Source organism: Ips typographus, linkage group LG15 (assembly GCF_016097725.1).
Source record: "Ips typographus isolate SLU linkage group LG15, UJ_Ityp_2.0, whole genome shotgun sequence".
In the NCBI taxonomy this organism is placed as follows: Eukaryota; Metazoa; Arthropoda; class Insecta; order Coleoptera; family Curculionidae; genus Ips; species Ips typographus.
Window position 1 is genome coordinate 3,235,189 of NC_138436.1, and position 20,433 is coordinate 3,255,621.

Below are 20,433 nucleotides of genomic sequence, written 5' to 3' on the forward strand. Positions count from 1 at the left end.
CAACCTTTGAGAGATGTTGCTCTATGGTCTTATTAAATCTCTCGACCATGCCATCCGACTGAGGATGAAGCCGCGTTGTTCGGGTCTTCCTAATGCCTAGCAGGTCACAGAGCCTCTGAAAGAGCTTGGACTCAAAGTTTCGTCCCTGATCAGAGTGTAACTCCAACGGCACACCAAATCTACTGAAGACATTTTCGACGAGAATATCAGCGACTGTGCTGGCTTCTTGATTTGGAATCGCAAACACCTCAGGCCATTTGCTAAAGTAATCCATGGCAACAAGAATGTACTTGTTGCCTCTGTTGGTCTCCGGAAAAGGCCCAGCGACGTCTATGGCTAAACGTTCGAAAGGCAATCCGACGTTGTACTGCTTCATAGGTCCCCGGGATCTCGTCTGTGGTCCGTGGCTAGCTGCACAAATGGAACATTGTCGACACCATGATTTCACGTCTTGGCAGTAGTTCACCCAGTAAAAGCGTTGCCGGATTTTGTCCAAAGTCTTATTTACTCCCAAATGAGCACCAGTCTTTCCATTGTGCATTTCCTCCAGTACGTGGTCGACCCTTCCTCTGGGAACTATCAGCTGCTTCCTTATTTCTTTTCCATCGGCACTCTCCCAAGCTCTTTTTAGCAAGTGCCTTCAACCACAAGCGAGTCCCACTGAGCCCAAAGTGCTTTGAACGTCAGGCCTTTGCTAGAGATTTCTTGCCATGTTGGTCTTGGCTCGCTTTGTTCCTTTCTCAACAACAATGGGCCTATGTCGCTGTCTTCTAGTTGATCCTTCCTAATCTCATCGGGACTCCATTCATCATTGGTCTTCAGCTGAACCATTCTGATGGGCACAACGCCTTCACGTTGTTCCGCTTTCTGGCAATGTTTGCATTCTTCGGCGCAAGGTCTTCTTGATAGAGCATCTGCGTTATTATGCAGCTTTCCGGGTCGATGCTTGATGTTGAAATTATACTGCTGGAGTTTTTCAAGCCATCTTGCTACTTGTCCTTCCGGTTGTTTCATTCCGAGGAGCCACTTGAGTGCCGCATGGTCAGTCCTTATCAAAAATTCCTGTCCGTACAAGTACTTGTGAAAGTGATCGACTGATTTTACTATTGCCAGTAGCTCTTTTCTCGTTACACAGTAGTTCCGTTCTGCTTTGGTAAGTTTCCTACTGAAGTATTCTATGACATGTTCCTCTCCGTTTTGGATTTGAGACAATACAGCTCCAATACCAGAATTACTGGCATCTGTGTCTAAAATGAACTTTCCTTTTGGTTGTGGATAACTGAGGATGGGACTGGAGCAAAGTGATGCCTTTAACCTTCTGAACGCCTGATCACATTGGGTATTCCAACAGTAGGGTGTTTTGTCCTCAGTAAGTTGATGTAGCGGAGCTGCGATGTTGGCAAATCCTTCCACAAACCGTCTGTAGTAGGTGGCAAGTCCTAGAAAGCTTCTGAGTTCGTGTTTATCCTTTGGTACTGGCCATTCTCTAATTGCTTGGATCTTCTTGTCGTCCGTCTGGATTCCGTCGACCGACACCACATGCCCAAGGAATTCGACTTGCTTTTGGAAGAACCAACACTTTTTGGCGTTCAATCGAAGATGGGCACAGCCTATTCTAGCAAATACTTCTTGCAAGTTGTCCAGATGTTCTTCAAAAGTTTTTCCCATCACCATGATATCGTCCAGATAAACCAAGCAAGTCTTCCAGTTAAGGCCACGAAGCACAATTTCCATTAGTCTTTCAAACGTAGCAGGAGCATTACAAAGTCCGAAGGGCATCACATTGAATTGGTACAGCCCATTTCCAGCAGAAAAAGCAGTCTTCTCCTTATCTTGCTCCTCAATGCCAACTTGCCAGTACCCACTCTTCAAATCTAAAGTAGAAAACCAACAGGATCCTGCCAAAGTCGTCAGTGTGTCGTCGATACGGGGAAGTAAATAGCTGTCCTTTTTGGTCACGTCATTCAGTTTTCGGTAATCTACACAAAATCTGCTTGATCCATCTTTCTTAGTGACCAGAACAACAGGTGATGACCAAGGGCTGCAGGATTCTTCTATAACTCCGTCGTCAAGCATCCTGTCCACTAATTCCTGCACTTCCTGTTGTTTGGCTATTGGTAGTCTCCTAGGTGGTTGTCGAATCGGTTGTGCATTGCCGGTGTTAATTCGGTGTTTTACAATGGTAGTTTTTCCCATATTGTTCGGTGTTCCAAATATACTACCATGATCCAAAATCAGTTTCCGAGCCTTCTTCAGTTGTGGTGTTGACAGATGTTTCCAGGTCTTTTCAAGTTCATTTAAGAGCTTGTTTTCCCCCAACTGCTCCTCCTGTTCTGGTAACCCATCGCAATTGGTTATTTTGACTACAGGCTCGAATACCGCAATAATTTCGCCTTTGTTGATTTTGACGTCGTCTGAAAAAATGTTTGCAACTCTTATTGGGACTTCACTTCCTCCATTTACAAGTGATTTCCCAATGTGGCATCTTCCTGGTCGGTCCGGGTTTCGTACAAGTCCAACACAGCTCCCAGAATTCTGCTCCAATTGTCCAATAATTATTTGCTCGGAATTGCCGCTTATTTTTACTGTCTGAGATGCCAAAACATTAATGGGTGACTCACAGCGGTGACTGGTTGACAGGATGAACTCTTCACTTCCAAACCTTAGGATATTTTGTTCGGGATCAAAAGAAAATCCATGTTGACGAATCAGGTCCATTCCCAGAATAAATTCATCTTCAATATCCGCTACTAACACAGTGTGGTAAAACGTAATCCTTCCAAGGCAAATCTTGACTGTTATTTCTCCTAAAACTTTAGCCGATTCTCCAGTCACAGTGCGCAGGAGAATACTTCTTCGTAAAGGCTTAATTTGACTTTTATCCACAAGGTTTGACCGGATCAAAGATACTGCCGCACCGGTATCCAAAGTAAAAGTAACGTTCATCGCATCCACCTTTCCATCTACGTTCAGGCTTCCCATTGATCTACCCAGGCTTCTGATGGAGATAATTCTGGGGGCTTTGTTTTCGCTAGTCAACATTCGCCCCGTAATGTTGACTAGTGGGAGTTTTCCTGGTCCCTTCTGGATGGTTGTACGTCCCTCGTTGGAGAGCGGGACGGTATCCTTACTCGACAATCTCGTTTCATGTGTCCCGTACGTCCGCATCGATAACACTCCACTCTCGTGATCGGGCGTGATCGTTCTAACTGTGTGGAAAGACCATTTCCTAATGCTGCCACTTGTTGCACTATTTGGCCGACCATTGATTCAATTTTATCTATTGATGTAGCAACATGATCGGCTGGCGGTTATCTCTCCTCTTGGATAGTCACGGCCCTGATTTTTGGCTTTAAGTCGTTGCACGCAGCTTCAACTTCCAGCGCTCGAATCAGTAATTCGCTGCTGTTGCTCCCTTTGAACATCTTCAGCATTTTCTTTACCTCCGGATCTCGAATCCCATCTACAAAATACTGTGCCACAAGTTCTTCTTGGCTTTCATCCGGGACGGCTGGGTAAGCCAGATGCACAAGGCGACGAATTTCGGCCTCAAACTCTTGTAAATTTTCACCAGTTTTCTGCAGTCTTGCCTTTAATTGTGTTTGGTACACTCCTTTCCTATGCTGATCCCCATAACGTCGTTCTAATGCAGCTACTAATGCGTCATAGTTGCTTTGTTGGGCGATAGGCAGAGTCTGTAACAGCTCCAATGCAGGTCCTCGTAATGCCACCACCAGTGCTACAGCCATTTCCTCGTTACTCCATCGATTTGCATTTGCAGCGGCCTCAAATTGGAGTTGGTACGTTGCCCAGGAAGTTTGACCATCGTATGTGGGAGGCTTGATTTTGTTGAGCCCGTTTCCGGTGATTACTGTAGAGCTGGGTCCTCTGCTGTGAATTTTCTGCTCTAAGTCGCGTAGCTTTATCTCAACATCATTCTGAATTATATTAATGTCGTCCCGAACATCATTAATGTCTTCCCGAACATCCTTTAATTTTTCCTCAACATCACACTCCATCTTTTTAAGACTATGGGTTACATACTCTTGGATTTCTGTTTTGGTCCCCGCTAGAACGTTCAATATTTCTTCGTTACGTTTTTCTTGCCGCTCTCTATCTTCTTGACGCATTTCCATATCTTGTTGTCTCATTCTTTCTTTTTCTTCCTTCTCGTGTTGTCGAATCATTTCTTGTTCTTCCTTCTCTTGTTGTCGAATCCTTTCTTGTTCTTCCTTCTCTTGTTGTCGAATCTTTTCTGTTTGTTGTCGAATCCTTTCTTGTTCTTCTTTGTCTTGCTGTCGAATCTCTTCTTGTTTTCCAAGCATTGCCATAATAGCTGCAAGTTGGGCCTCCATGTTTGCACTTTGACGTCTTGTTATTGGCATAAAATAAATTTAACACACCACTGTTCCGAAAATCTCTAGTCCGGTTCTGAACACAAGTCTTTAACCCGAAGTTTAGTTCAAATTCACGTCGCACTAAAGTCTGATCGCACTTCTGACACCAATTGTTACGATTTTCCCGTGGGTTCACACAAAGTCAATTTAACTCAACAATTAATAACTTTATTAATACTTCAAAACACTCCGTACAATAATTAACTCAGCTATTAAAAACACTACTACAATTCCACAACTATTTCACTATTTAAACTTTACCGCGTTCTCAAATTCACTACTACTGCGGTTGACACCGCGTCTTTTATATTCGCAAACCACGTTCTAGAATGACCGCGAAACGCTTCGCGGGTTGCCTTGACCATTCAAGAATTTTCCAGGTAGCGCTTCCTAACTGTGGCCTACTTTAATACGCGCCCGGCCAGATATTGCGGCGCATCAGTTTCATCCCGAAGCGAGCGCTCGTTAAGAAGTATCGAGCATAGTAGGCCCAGACCGTAACAATATGTTATTGGATTGACTAGAAAGAGAGAGAGAGAGAGAGAGATGGCACGAAACTATAAAGAAGCAGTAATGTCTGTCACAGGACAGATATGTTGCACATTTTCTGATTCAGACAGGAACATGTATTTGATGTCATCTCGAAAATCATTAATATTTGTTTCGAGTGTTAACGCTTTTCTTAGCGGAAATTGTTTAAAGAAATAGAGAACCGCAATTATAAGAATCGGTCTGAACGGCGTGGTCATAAGTAACTATTTTCAAATTTAAATCAAATGAAGTGTTAAATTTGTTATTGTAAAGTTAAAAAATTCTTATATGAACTTTTTGAAATAACGTTCACTTTGTGTACGGTGTAGGGTTATTTTCTACACCACACAGAAGCGAGTGCGCAAGTCTATTGACACTAAAAACGACAAGGCGTTTTAAACTCGTGAAATATTTCAGAGTCATTCTGTATATCCCAGATCAGCCACTTGCATCTTCCTAATGGCAAATAACACCACGTTTTTTGTCACAAAATAATTTAATAAACAAACCTTATACCTAAATCAACACGACTTACACCAAGTGTAAACTTATGATACAAATTCCTTATCTAACTTAACTCACATTCACACACTCATTTATCCAATCTAAATTATGTTTAATGACAAGGGTTTGTCCTAAAATTATAACAATTTTTACTGTTTGTCACTTGACAGTAAATATTTAAATGTAGGTCACAGAAATCAAGTCGTAAAAAACAGAGTCACTTATCCTTTCCCTTTTTTTGCTAGGTTCTGCAACTCGAAGACACAAAATTCCGGGTTTCCGAAATATAAACCAACACCACGTGAACTTCCCGACGAAAGGTCTGTTGGTTTAATAACTTTTATAATCAGTTGATTAAGTATTTGCTGAGGAGAAGCAATGTACTTTTTATTATGTCTCTCTGCGCGGCTATTTTATCGGGGGGGCGTGAAAGTGAAAGTGAGCATTCGAAGTGAAAGAACATGGCGGTTTTTCACTCACATCTAGGGTTTCGTATTTTATAGAAGAACTGGTGAAATTTTTCCGCGTTGCCGGATTGTCCGTTATATCGACAATTAATAGTCTGAGTTTTAGAATTGTGTGGGTTACACTCAGTTACAGTATTATAAACATGCTATTTACACGCATCTGCTGTGAACATATTAAAAAATTGAAAGCAATGCACTTATTTCTGTTTATTATTATTAAGTCGTTTAATCGCTAATAAGTTATAACCTCAAAATCCCCAAGACATGCTTACCTTTGAGTCTTTGAGTGCTTTGGATTGTTAGTTATTTGTGTTGTGTAGTTTGCTTTTCTCAGTTTCTTTAAAAAAAATTCTTTAAATCTTTACTTCAAAATTTGTTTTTCCTAATTTGGTTGTATTTAAATTATGGATTTCAACAATTTCTTAGATCCCATAATGATTGGATTAGCTAATCAAATAGTAGATAACATTGAGAATGCTGAAGCACAGGTTGAGAATCTGGGCCATGTAAACCCAAATTTAGAAATTCAAAACCCCGTTTGAAGTTTTAAGTGAAGACAAATTTAAAAAAACATATCGTTTTAATAAAGAAGAAGCTAGAAACCTGATTAATTTGATCACACCATATTTAAGAGCTCCACAAAGAGAGTATTCAATAAATGTAGATACAAAGGTACTGTTTGTAAAGGTTCTGATTATCCAATTTCTTATAGATTTTACTTTCTTTAAAACAGGTTCTTGTAACTCTACATTTTTATCCTAGTGGTAGTTACCAACTAACAGTTGGTTCCCATATGTACTCTGGAATCAGTCAGAGTGCAGTCAGTGGAATAATTACTGAGGTGACTGAAGCATTAAACAATCCTAATCTTTTTAATGAATGCGTCCGATTTCCTCAGAATGTAGAACAGCTAAACACCATTCAACAAAGGTAAAATACTATTTGTGTACTATATTACAATATGTATATACTATTGTAACATAGACATTACACTAGGTGCCGTTACCTTAAGTTGCCCCGGTCTCCCCCAGTACCATGTGTGTGTCAGCAAGATTGGAGAATTGGGGTCATGATGTGAGTATAAATACGGTACCAAAAGCACGTACGGATCTCTGATCTCTGGGATAGTCTGGGATTACCATCTGTGTAGCTTTTAGTGGAACAGTTGGTAACCAAGTGCAAGCACCCGGTAATCAGCCTGTCAAAGGAAATAGCACGGGCGAGCAGCATTAGTTGCCGTACCGACTTATCTCCCTTTGACAGTACCAACGCGTCTTATTCGGCGTGGTGAATGCCCTGGGACACTAGTCTAGGGTTCTATTCACCCCCGGTAAGCGTGCGCCCTCCGCGAAACCCTTCAGACGCTCCTCACGTCATGATCCTCGCCTTCTTGGCAATCTGGGGGTAAGACCTTTGTTGATTTGTCTTAAATAAAAACGGCTTACCTGTAAACCTGTGGTTTTCTTCTACTGAGCTACCCCTTAACGGGACATGGTGGAGGCGCCTCGTTTCATCCCCGTCTGCTAATCTCCAAATTGGTAGACACACCCTCGCAGACGCAGTTAACGGCGCAGGAAAAAGGGAATGAATAAAGGGTACAATTTGAGATCCGCAAAACCCGACAGTCCATTTGCACCAAGGCACAGAAGTTCAAGTGTTGGGAACTTTCAGGACCAAAAAAATACAGAAGGGTCACCAAGATATCTCACCCTGACCTTGGTACGACAGAAAGACGCAACGGAAGCAGGGAAAAGTGACGAAGACAGAGAAATCATAACAATACGCAATCAAGCAAACTCAGAGGAGATAAACAAGGGCTCAGGCAAACTTACCGACGCCATGGCAAACACCACGATTTCCACGGTGGAAACAGGGGAAAAAACGCCCGCTTTGCCACAATTTATCAGCCCCCCAACTTTCAACCCCTGCAAAGACTCAGCACGATCTTTTATAGCGACATATGACCGAATGGCAGTGGCCAACAATTGGAACGATGCCCTGAAGATTCTGTACTTTCAGTCTTTCCTGCAGGGGGCGGCAAGTTTATGGTACACAGAATATAAAGAAGGCCACCCGGACAGTAACTGGCCCCTCATATGTCAGGCTTTTAAAAAGGAATTCGACGACGACAACAGCAGCCTGCGCCTGCTGGCAAAAGTTCGAGAGAGAACACAAGACCCATCAGAACCCACAAGGAACTATTTCTACGACCTAAGGGTCCGCTACGAGGAATACAAGCGTAATATCGATTTTGGGGAATTTCAGGAGATCTTTCAAGAGGGTTTAACAACCGAAGCCAAAGCTAGGTACTACTGGCTCACACACTTCCCCAACCAGCCACCTAGATCACTAGAAGAAATTAAGTTATTGTGCATCACAATGGATAACGCACCCACAGAACCACCCCCACGACCCTCTACGCCCACGTTCCAGCCACAACGATGGGTATATGATAACACAAACTTTGGGGAACCGGCACGGTACGAAACCGGCCGCCCAGGCTACAGAGACGCGCCCACATTTCGCCCACAGCGTCAAGCATACGATAATTCCAGCTTGACAAGGCCAGTACAATACGAAAACCGCCGCCCTTTCACAAGGGAAAGAACCCCGCCACCACCCAGAAGGGAATATGACACAAGGCGCACCCCCCCGCCTCAAAGACGTTACTCGGTCACAAGGGCACGAGATAACAGGCCCACGTGCTACCGGTGTGGTAAAATTGGGCACTTCGCCGCAACCTGCAGAAGCAGGCCGCAGCACCCAAACGACAATGGGTGGCAAAATTGAGTCCCGTCACCCTCTCCACTTGGGGGCCCGCGTGCAACAAGGTATTAACAATCAACGTTATTTTAAATGGATTTTTTATACCAGCAATAATAGACACAGGGGCGGAGCTGAACATAGTAAGCGATCGCCTAATAGAAAACAAGCAAAGAAGCACAAGACACTCCATCCTCCTGCTCACGGCAGGGGGCCAGAAAATCCCCAGCCTGGGGGAAACGAAAACATCACTAGAGATAGTAGGGAACTACGTAGGAAAATGGGACATACGAGCTACTATACTAAAAAACCCACCCCAACCACTCATCTTGGGAATGGAATTTTTGGTGGAGACAAAAGCAATAATAGACATGGCAAATAAAACGTTAACCCTTGAAGAAGGATTAACCATAAGATTTAGCCATCAAGCAAAGAGCACAAGCAAACAAAACCCACATTTACACCCGCAAAACAAAAAAAATGATCCAAGCAGAGCAACCCAGCAAGCAAAAGCGGGAAAAAACAGGGAAAAGCAAGCAAATTCACGGGTACCAGAGCCTAACATACACGAGGTGCCCAGATCGATTTTCTCCTTCCCCAAGAACACGGCTTGGGCATTTACAGTATCCACGACACCCTGCAACGACGGGGGTATTGCTAAGGTCATCAGAAGCCACGCAGGGGTAGAAAAAATGAATGACTCTCACATGGGAGAACTGGATTTCTTCTCAAAAAACGGCCGACAGATAGTTCAGATGACGGCCAAAGAGGAAAACGCCCATTCAGTCGCCATCGAACCTTTCAGAAGATGCTGCACGGCACTGAGACAATGGGCGAATCAACATAAAATTAGGAGCATCGCCTTACCAAGGTTAAGCCAACGAGGCGATCCCACAAGCTGGCCAACCAACAAGAAAATACTAACAGACGCGTTTAGAGGCACCAACATAGAAATCTGGATATCAAAAGGAAAAGGAAAGAGGAAAACACGCGCCAGCAAAGCGAAAACAGGATGGGAAATCCTACCAAACTACTTTGAGGAAATCCCGCCAGAACAAACTAAATTAAGGGCTACAGAAGACGTGGTCATCATGCCTGGCGAGACAAGAACAATAAAAACACGACCGCAGAATACCCCAACAGAGGGAACACACGTGATGCCTAATGAAAACTGGTTGGTCAGGAACCACCTGCTGGGCAACTACGGGCAAGACAGAGAGAGCCCCACGATAGAACTCAAAAACGTCGGCCCAACGCCAAGAATAGTGTATAAAGGCACCACCATAGCAAAAATGGGAAAAGAAGCGGCATACAGTCAGGTATTCTCGGTCCGTCAATCAAACGATGAAAGGGTGAACCTAGAGGATCATAAGCTAGAGCACATACCAGAAGGACGCTTTAAAGAAAAATTAAAACAATTATTGTCGAGTTACAAGGATGTGTTCTGCAAATCACCCAAATTCATGGGAAAAACAGACCTTATCGAACACAAGATAGAGGTAACTGAGAACAAACCAGTAAAATGCCGCCCGTACAGAGTCTCACAGAACGAAAGGGAAATAATAGATGCCCAGATACAGGAAATGTTAGACTGTGGGGTAATAAGACCCTGCCATTCACCCTGGGCAAGCCCGGTAGTCCTAGTTAAGAAAAAGGATGGTTCCACCAGATTCTGTGTGGATTACAAGAGAACCATTAACCCGGTGACAAAGAAATCCTGCTACCCCCTACCGCAGATAGATGATATATTGACCTATCTAGGAAACGCCAGATATTTCACAACACTGGACATGTTCTCGGGGTACTGGCAGATTCCGATCGAAGAATCTTCAAAGCAATATACGGCTTTCACAGCACAAGGCCATGGCTCGTATGAGTTCAATGTACTAAGCTTCGGACTCTGCAACGCCCCAGCCACCTTCCAGCAGCTAGCAGACAAAGTTTTTAGAGATCTTAAGTGGAGAGAAATACTGATATATTTAGACGACATAATAATATTCTCCGAAAACCTAGAGGATCACATCAAGAAGCTGGAAAAAGTATTCACAAGAATGAGAAAAGCTAACCTCACGCTTAAACCCAGCAAATGCGAGTATCTGCAGGAGCAAGTAAGAATACTGGGCTATACAGTAAGCGGGGAAGGCATATATCCCGAAGAAGGGAAGTTAGCAGGGATTAAAGAATTCCCGACGCCGAAGAAAACGAAAGAACTTCAAAGTTTCCTGGGCTTGTGCAACTTCTACAGGAAGTTCATAAAAAATTATTCAGTGTTGGCGCGGCCCCTGCACGAGGCTACAAAGAAAAACAAATTTCATTGGGGCACAGAACAAGAAAAGGCATTTCAGGAACTGAAAGAACGGCTGACAACAGCCCCGGTGTTGAAACACTACAACCCTAATATCGGGTGTACACTCCACACAGATGCATGCACAGAGGGCATTGGAGCGATACTATTGCAGGAAGGAGATGACAAGCAAAACCACCCCATAGCATACATAAGCAGGTCACTGTCAAAAGCTGAGAAAAACTATTCTATAAGTGAACTGGAACTGCTGGCCGCTGTATGGGGAATGACATACTTGAGACATCTCATTTACGGAAGACCAGTGGTAATAGTCACCGACCACCATGCTCTCTGTTGGATACATAACATAAAAGACCACTCCAGGCGGTTAGCTCGGTGGGCACTAAAATTAGCCGAGTTCGACTACTCGGTAATATACAAGAAAGGCAGCAAGCATCAAGACGCAGACTGTCTATCGCGCAACCCCGCCCTACATATAGATAATATGGAAATCGAGGAGTTAGATGACGTGCCCACCTTCACCATCTCGACAGTGAAGATGGACGAATTACAAAACAGAGACAAGGACCTAAGGGAATTAAAAGAAGTAATCATAGACCCTGAAAATAGCAGCAGCGATGCAATAACGCGACGAAAGGCAAAGAATTTCAGGGTAAAGGACAACATATTATACAAAGCCACTACAGATAAGGACGGCTTAGAATATGCGCTCGTAATACCACGGGCACTAAGGGAGGAAGTGCTATGGGAAGCCCACAACGCGCCCACAAGTGGTCACATGGGTATGACCAAAACTCTGAGTAGACTAAGTCCAAAATACTACTGGGACAACATGGTGAAGGATGTGCACAAATACATCCGGGGATGCAGGGATTGCCAAGCAAGGAAAGGACCCTCAAACAGAAAACCCCTAGGGCTACTACAGCCTATTCAAGTAGGACAAGTGTTTGATCAGCTGGGAATAGATCTGTTGGGTCCTTTTCGAAAAAGCAGTCAGGGAAAAACAACCATTGTGGTGGTAACCGACTACGCTACTAGGTACGCGATAACTGCAGCTCTACCCAACGGCAAGGCAGGGCCGGTAGCAAAATTCTTGCTAGAAAAAGTGCTCTTAATACATGGTGTGCCCCGCACTATTCTGAGCGACAGAGGAAAGGTTTTCCAGTCCGAGATAGTGCAAGAGCTTCAACAAATAATGGGCATCCAAAGCACCTTCACCACAGCATATCACCCGTCGTGCAATGGGCTAACGGAAAGGTTGAACAAAACATTAGCCGACATGCTGTCGCTATATTGCAATACAGAACAAACGGACTGGTGTTCATACCTGCCCTTCGTTACCTTCGCGTACAACACGGCGAAACAAGAAACGACGCAATTCACGCCCTTCGAATTAATATTTGCACGAAGCCCGACGCTGCCATTGGATGCTGCTCTCTTGGATAAAGAAACGAGCATAAACGCCAAGGAGTTAAGGGAAAAAGCGTTAATGATAAGAGCGTTGGCCGTAGACAACATTCAGAAAAAACAAGGGAAAGACAAGGAGCTATACGACTCTAAGCATAGAGAGGGGGAGTACGAAGTCGGAGACAGAGTAAAAATATTTATACCAATAAGAAAAGTGGGCAAGAGCGAAAAATTGTTGTTAAGGTGGTTTGGGCCATACAGGATTACAAAAAAAATAAGCGAAGTGAATTACGAAGTAAAGCAAGAGGGTGGCAGAAAAACTGATGTGGTACACATAGGCAGGATACTACCATTCTACGACGAATGGACACTGGGTGACTTATCAGAAGAAGAAGAAGAGGGGGAGGACAAGGGCCACAGGGCACCCACAAACTCGTAAATAACACTAAGTCAGAACATTTTTCCAGGTTCTGCTCGGTAAACTCCCAACACGTAGAAGTAACGGCTGGGGCCACCTGGAAAGAACTACCTAGTACAATCATTTACGAAAGCACTATCCCGTTAACCTATATAATACCCTGGTCAGAACCAAAAGTGAACCCGACCCCTAGGAGAAGCCCCTTGGAAACTTGTATGAAAGGAAATCAGAGCTCCATCTGTCAAGCCAGAAGGCACTTGAAGGACTTAGAAGACGCAATAGATGATGAAATGAGGCTATACAGGACAAATTGGTACTCAGATGAAGAAGCACCAAGGTCACTAAGAACGAAACGCACATTTTCGTTGGGATTCATAGCGGACGGTCTGAACTATTGCTGTGGTGTAGCAACACAGGAAAAAATGGACTCTATGTCTATGGAGGAAAATAAACTAGAAGCCCACATAACAGCACTTCATGACAATATGGGGGAGGTCCTGAAATCATTAAGCTTGCATTCGGAGGAACAAAAACGATGTCAAGAGGAAACAAATAAAGCAATAAGAACAACAGAAACCAGGATCCACAGTTTGGAGGAATTCCTGAGTAGAGAACAGCAAGGGGGCGAATGGGTGTCAGAAATGATCCAAACTAATTTGGAGGCAAATCTGGGGACAGCTACCAGAATTATTCTCTTATCGAGAAAAATGCGGAGCCAGACAGCATTCCAGGAGTGTAGACAGAAACAAATACCCATGGCACTAATAAAACCAGAAACACTACTGTCAGATTTGGGGAAAATAGAGAAAGAAATAAATAAAAATGGATTCGAACTTGCCATATCAATCCACCAATTGTCATCATACTTCCGCCTGCCCATCAGTGAATGCACGTTCTCCGAAGGTTTGCTGGTGGTGCACATAAAAATCCCGCTTATCTCTCGAGGCAGTCAGTGGCGTCTATTCCAGTTACTAACATCCCCTTTTGCATGGGAAAAGCAGACATGCACGATCAGACACGCACCACTAATGATGGCAGTAGCCACTACAGAAACCCGAACCATACTAAAAGAAGTAACAGGCATTGCACTTCACGAATGTAAACCATACCAAGACAGGTTATGCTACTTACCGAGATTCGCGGGGGATCAGACACAAGGCCCTACCTGTGCACGCAAGCTGTTCCACGGAACCACAGTTGAAGACATCGCTGAACACTGCCCAATGCACTGTCATCAGTCAGACCTCATGATCATATCGGAAATTGGGTCAGAAGAATTTCTGCTGACACACCCCAAACCCAACACCACAATTACATGCCCTCAGGACTCACTTAACTTGCAAACTGAAATGCTAAACATACCAGGGGCACTAAGGATAACCCTACCTTGTCAATGCCAGCTGAGCGTAAATGGCGAGATCATGATTCAAAAATGCTTCCCTTGTAAATCTGACAAGTCAATGGCCGCCATTAAGCACATTTTACCGGTCGCATGGACAAACCTAAAAACGTATGTGCTAAAACCAACAAATAACCAAGCATATTTACCTACCTTCCAAAATTTTTCGGAGTGCCTAAACGGCAATTGGACAACGGACCTGCCGCATTTTAATTTATCCTTAGAAAGAACGCTAAGACAGACGCTAGAAGAAAATTGGAACAAAATCCCAAGGTCCAACACCAACACCGTGCACAACGGAAACCACTCCTTCATGTTTTTATGGAATATCACCTTGTCCCTAGCTGTAATTTACCTGCTCCTCAGACGGCCGGCCATAATGGCGGTCACCCACGCGGTGCCAACAAGTGCATCAACCATGGCAATGCCCTGCCCGCCAACGGACAACTCATGGTTGCTGATTTTTACCTGGTCAACAGGGGCACTAGTCATCACATTAATCGTATATAGCTTAATAAAACATTTTCTCACCTCCAGACGAACTAGCCACAGGCACAAAAGGGTCAATCAAGACGAAACCAACCAGCTCACCAGCGACGGCAACAGCAAAGAAATGGTGCCAGAAGCAGTACGTGGGCAGAACACCTTCGTCATCAAAATTGACGATTCATCCGACCTGGCGCATGAGCTAGAAAAAGGTGTGGTCTGCCAACTTGAGCGATAAGTGACTGACACCAATCTGGCACAAAGCCAACACAGCAGGATAAATAAGGATTAAATAAGTACTAGATAAGACATGGCTTTAATAAAAATTTTATTTAATAATAGAAATGGACAATTGGCCTCCGAAGCCGCGGGGTGAAGGTGAGCAGACATAGCTGCCCACAAAATGGCCCCTCGTACACCACAATGTGTCCGGCGGGGAGTACAGGCGGCCAGTCCTCACCCCAGACCTTAAAAAAATAGACCGTCGCTCGGAACCCTTAACACAAAACAGTGGTAACAATACACATATAAAGGTATACAGAATACTTACGCGGGGGAGGTCTGGCAATCGCCGACGCAAAAAGGAGTTCACCCTGCGACGCACGAGGCGCAGGGTTAAAGGCATTCCACGTGAGTCTGGCACACAAACAAGGAAAAGAAATTTAGAAAAGAACCAAGGAAAAAAAAAAAGGGAAAAAGGGGGTATATTGTCACTCACCAACAAAATCCATTTGAAAGGTATCGGAAAGGCTTCGGAGACCAATTAACCCATAAATTAGAGTAATAAGAAAAAGGTAGACTATGCATCGTAAGGGAATTTTATAGGGTAACAAAAACATTTTTATACATAACATAGTTTTAAAAAAATATAAACATATTTTGCAAACATTCTGCGACAGCAGCACACAACCCAAGCAACGGACCACCGGCCAAAAAGGAAGTCTCAACGCGCACCAATAGACGGCAGCACCAATACGACCTGGGAACTGGTAGCCTTGGTATCCGTGAACTGAGTAGCGGCCAAGGATGCTGGACCGTTCAGACAAGCCCTCAGGCGCGTAGCGTGATTAATGGTTTAGATTATAAGACTTTGTATAAATAAAGGATTCGTTCCACCTCATGAACCCGCCTGTTAGCACATAAGCAATGTTAGATTTGTACGATTAGGGTATTTTAGTGTCCGGGGCGAACACTTCGTAGGGGAGGGGCATGTAACATAGACATTACAATAGGTGCCGTTACCTTAAGTTGCCCCGGTCTCCCCCAGTACCATGTTTGTGTCAGCAAGATTGGCGAATTGGGGTCATGATGTGAGTATAAATACTGTACCAAAAGCACGTACAGATCACTGATCTCTGGGTTAGTCTGGGTATGCCTATTGTGGAACTTAACGTGGAGCAGTAGGTGACCAAGTGCCACACCCTAGATCAGCCCTAGCAAAGGAAATAGTGTGGGCGCGCAGCTTAAGTTGCCGTTCCAACTTACCTCCCTTTGTTAGGTTCTTCACGTCTTTGCCGGCTCGGTGAATGCCCTCGGACCTAAGTCTAGGGTTCATTCACCACCGCTAAAGCGCTGCCCTCCGTGTATCTTCAGCCTAGCCAGTTTCACATCATGCTCCCAGCCATCTTGGCCATCTGGGGGTAAGATAACTATCTAGACAATAAGGCACAATTACTTAATAAAAGTGGGTTACCGGTGGAATCCTGCGTATTCTTCCCCCTCAACCAACCCTTAACGTGACAATATACATCGACAAAGACTTAAAGTTTAACTCTCACATCCGCAACACAACAGCAAAAACGAAATCCATCCTGAACCAACTTACTCCACTTACACCCCTCACTACTGGACCCACATACCTCACAAGACGCGTCATAATGTCGGCAGCCACTTCCGCCCTCATGTACGCCGCCCCCATCAGGGGAAGCATAGTACAATATAAATACTATCAGCAAATGATTGATAGAAGCTTTCGCCAAATGGCTCTCTGCATAACACGGGCCTACAGAACAACCCGCCAAGATACCCCCAGTGAAACTTCAGGTCGAAGAGAAACTTCAAGTTTTTCTAAACTGTAAAACATACAAAACCACCGCCGAAACAAAGTAAACTCATGGCAACAAACCTGGGACAAATATGAGGGCACTACAAAAACTTACATCAAGGACGTAACCAAATGGACTCACACAAAATGGACCAACACGGACCACTACCTTACACAAATACTCACAGGACACGAGGTTTTCTGCAACTACTTAAAAAGAATCGGAAAGAGAACTTCAGAAACCTGCTGGTACTGTGACAAACCAGACAGTTCCATACATACCCTACACGAATGACCCAGATGGGAAAAACTGCGACAAGAGGCCAACGTCAGGTGCACAATAACCATAAGCGCAGAAAACGTGGCAAACGTTTTAGTCCAGAACAAGGAATGTTTCGACGCAATTAAGAACTTGTTAAATCAGATCATGAAGACTAAAATAAACGACGAAGAAAAACATTCAGAGACAATAGACCATAGTCAACACTAAACAGACTACCACAACAAGGAAAAAACCCCTGAAGTAATGCCGAGAGGCGGTTCCAGGAAGAGAGGAAAGCAGTTTAGTCGGTCGGTGATCCCGGAGGGGAAGCCAGCCCGACACTATGTGAGCACACAAGAACGCATTACGCCAAGCTCACATGTCTGGAAGGCAGATTCTGGCAACCTCTATACAAAAAAGGTTAAATTAGGTTAGGTTATACTTGGAATTCGATGCAGAATCCAAAAATGAAATCCAGACAGTCGTAACTTTTTTTTGGGTCACCCTGTATACATGAATTTATTATCAAAAAAAATCGCAATAAAAAATAAATATTGACGTGTCCGAGCGTTTTCCCGGAAAACAAATCCCTGATTTTTAATAAAATTTATGCGCGACTTTACGGACACACTATATAACTGAAAGTTTCTTCAGACATCGTATTGAAAGAATCTGTTTATATCATTTTTTACATCTTTAAATATATGATAATATTCTCCATATATTTTTCTTTCACGGTTAATAGGATGTATACTATTTTTTTTCTTTTTAACTTAGTATGCACACTATTCAAAGCAATAAGATCGTCATCTGAAGACGACATATTTGCTAGAGGTTTAAAAGTCAACTAACGGATTTCTGTGAAATTCTCGCTTTTATAAGTACGTATTATGTTCTACCTAAGCGCGAGAAAACAGCACGGTACGGCGCCGGCTACCGGAAAGCGAGAAATCTGCTTGCACTCTGTTTCTACACTAAGACTAGAAACCTACCAGAGCTTCCGTGCCGACGAGAAGCAACTAGACCGGGTATTAATGAAGGAGGAACTCGCTTATTACGCGACCAGCCTTCTCTGGTTTAAGTTTCTTCCGTAGGGTCCGTAGCCTACGGGTGTGAAGTTGTCGCCCGTATTGCCGGTCGCCGGGTATTAGGCCCTTCGACAAACTGTCATCAACAGCTGTTTTGAACGTAAATTTTTGTTAGGGCAAACAGTCCATACCTTCTTATGGGAAATAGAGATTTATTTATCATAAATTTATAGTTTTTGAAATTTTACAAGAAGAATATGCCCGGTTTTTGTTGTGTGATCAAATGTGGAAGTAGAGGAAACAGGGACAATGTAGGGTTTTTCCGTATTCCACGTGTTTTAACCCCAAATCACAAAAAGCATCTTATTGAACTATCAATATTGAGGAGACAGCAATGGATTGCAGCCATAAAAAGAGTTGATTTTACAGAAAGTAAATTAAAAAACGCACAAGTTTGTTCTAAACATTTCTTAGGAGGTAAGAAGGTTCATAGAGTAATAGTAAACTATTTTCACAATTTGCATATGTGATATGTAGTGTATTGCCTTGTAGGAAGGCCAGCCAAGTTGACTGAAGATATACATCCTGACTGGGTACCATCATTAAATCTTGGATACTCAAAAAAAGCTGTAGAAAATATTGATCGCTATGAACGCCAGAAGAAAAGACAACCATTACTTGAAGTTGAAGATGCAAGAACAAATAGTAAGTCATATTCAGAGCTTAGAGTTGAGACAAGCAAGTGCATAACAGTGTGTGTGCAAAGGTAATACCTGACATAGTTTTATTTCATATTATTACTTGTTTTTAAACAGGTGATTACTTACTAATTATGAAGTTTGATTGAGCTACTCCTGTCCGTAGCATATTTTTATTTTTTTCAGACTAATTGGGCAGTTTTTATTAGAGAACTACTTTATATTAATGCAAATTTGATTTTTAACCTAGGTAGCTGGTGCTTCTTCACTGATACAAATCAATCTGAAGATGATGTAAACCAACAGTGTGATATGAATGTGTCTAAATCAACTCAAACAAATATTGATATGTTTGAGATTAGTAAATTGTATTTGGATCTAGTCTCAAAAACGGATTTGATTTCAAAGATGTTGAAAACTCTGTTCCAAAGCAATAAACAAAGATGATGCTAACACACTATTATACAGGACTTCTGTCCTATAGACATTTTGAGATTATTGTTTCAATAGTAAAACCATATGTAAAAGTTTATGGAAACTATACCTTAATACCCGAAGATCAAATTCTGTTAACACTAATAAAGTTGAGATTAAGTTTATACTATACAGACCTTGGATATAGATTTCGAATAAGCTCTGTAACAGCTTCATTTTATTTTAAAACCATTGTACATATCATGTACATGCGATTTAAAAGTTTAATAATTTGGCCAGAAAGAGCAGTTTTGAGGAAAACTATGCCAAAATGTTTTCGGGAAAGTTTTCATGATCAAACTACAATAATAATAGATTGTTTCGAAATAAAATGCCAAAGACCCTCCAATCTACTTGCTGCTGCTCAGTCATGGTCCAACTATAAGCACAGTCAAACCATTAAATATCTAATTGGCATTACTCCTCAGGATTCTATTTCCTATATAAGTGAAGGTTGGGGGGCAGAATTTCAGACAAATATATAACTCAAAATTCAACTTTTTTAAATAACTTATGCCCAGGAGATATTGTGATGCCTGACAGAGGTTTTTAAATAAAAAAATTTGTAGAGTTGTTTCAGGCAACAGTGAAAATACCTGCATTTACAAGAGGTAAAGATCAATTACATCCAGTAGATTTGGAAAGTACTCGAGCAATAGTTCATGTATGCATACATGTCGAGCGAGTTATAGGTACAATACGTCAAAAGTACAGAATACTCAATGGTCCTCTACCCATTCATTTATTGGCATCACGTAAAACTAATGCATTAGTAGATGAAGTTGTGCTAGTATGTTGTGCTTTAGTAAATTTATGTCCATCAGTAGTACCCTTATAAGCTATTTAATATTCATATTTCTAGATGATAGAAATGACTAGATTCTATAATTTAACAGCTTTTTACTTTATTTTTTTTTTTAGGAAATGTTTATTACTATAATTAAAATAATTTTTGGTTTACCATAGTGTATTATTTATATACCTATACCTATTTGTATTTCTATCTCTCTCTCACCTGAAATTAGATACCTAATATGATACAAACTTATTTATAACTAAAGTTTATTCAATGCTGAAAAAATATTACAACATCTAAAAAACATATTATATTATATTTACAGGACTGAAAATAAAATGAAGAGTAAGTAAGTAATTACATAACTAACTTTTTAACAAATAATTTTTTTCATTATCAAACAGAGTTTTTTAATGTTTATATCACCCCTATCATCTGCAGTTTGAGCAAAGCC

At 42.4% G+C, this 20,433-nt stretch overlaps 2 long non-coding RNA genes across 2 annotated transcripts in view; one reads left to right on the top strand and one right to left on the bottom strand.

Annotated features, from left to right (window-relative positions):
- Positions 1 to 20,433, top strand: part of LOC145738482 (uncharacterized) — a 288,003-nt gene that overhangs the window by 132,109 nt on the left and 135,461 nt on the right. The gene's annotated exons all lie outside the window — the stretch shown is intronic.
- LOC145738437 (uncharacterized) lies at positions 15,667 to 16,303 on the bottom strand. The gene is made up of 3 exons (XR_014180747.1): positions 16,163 to 16,303; positions 15,920 to 16,110; positions 15,667 to 15,806 (listed from the first exon to the last, which is right to left on the bottom strand). It is a non-coding gene; the product is annotated as an uncharacterized LOC145738437 (long non-coding RNA).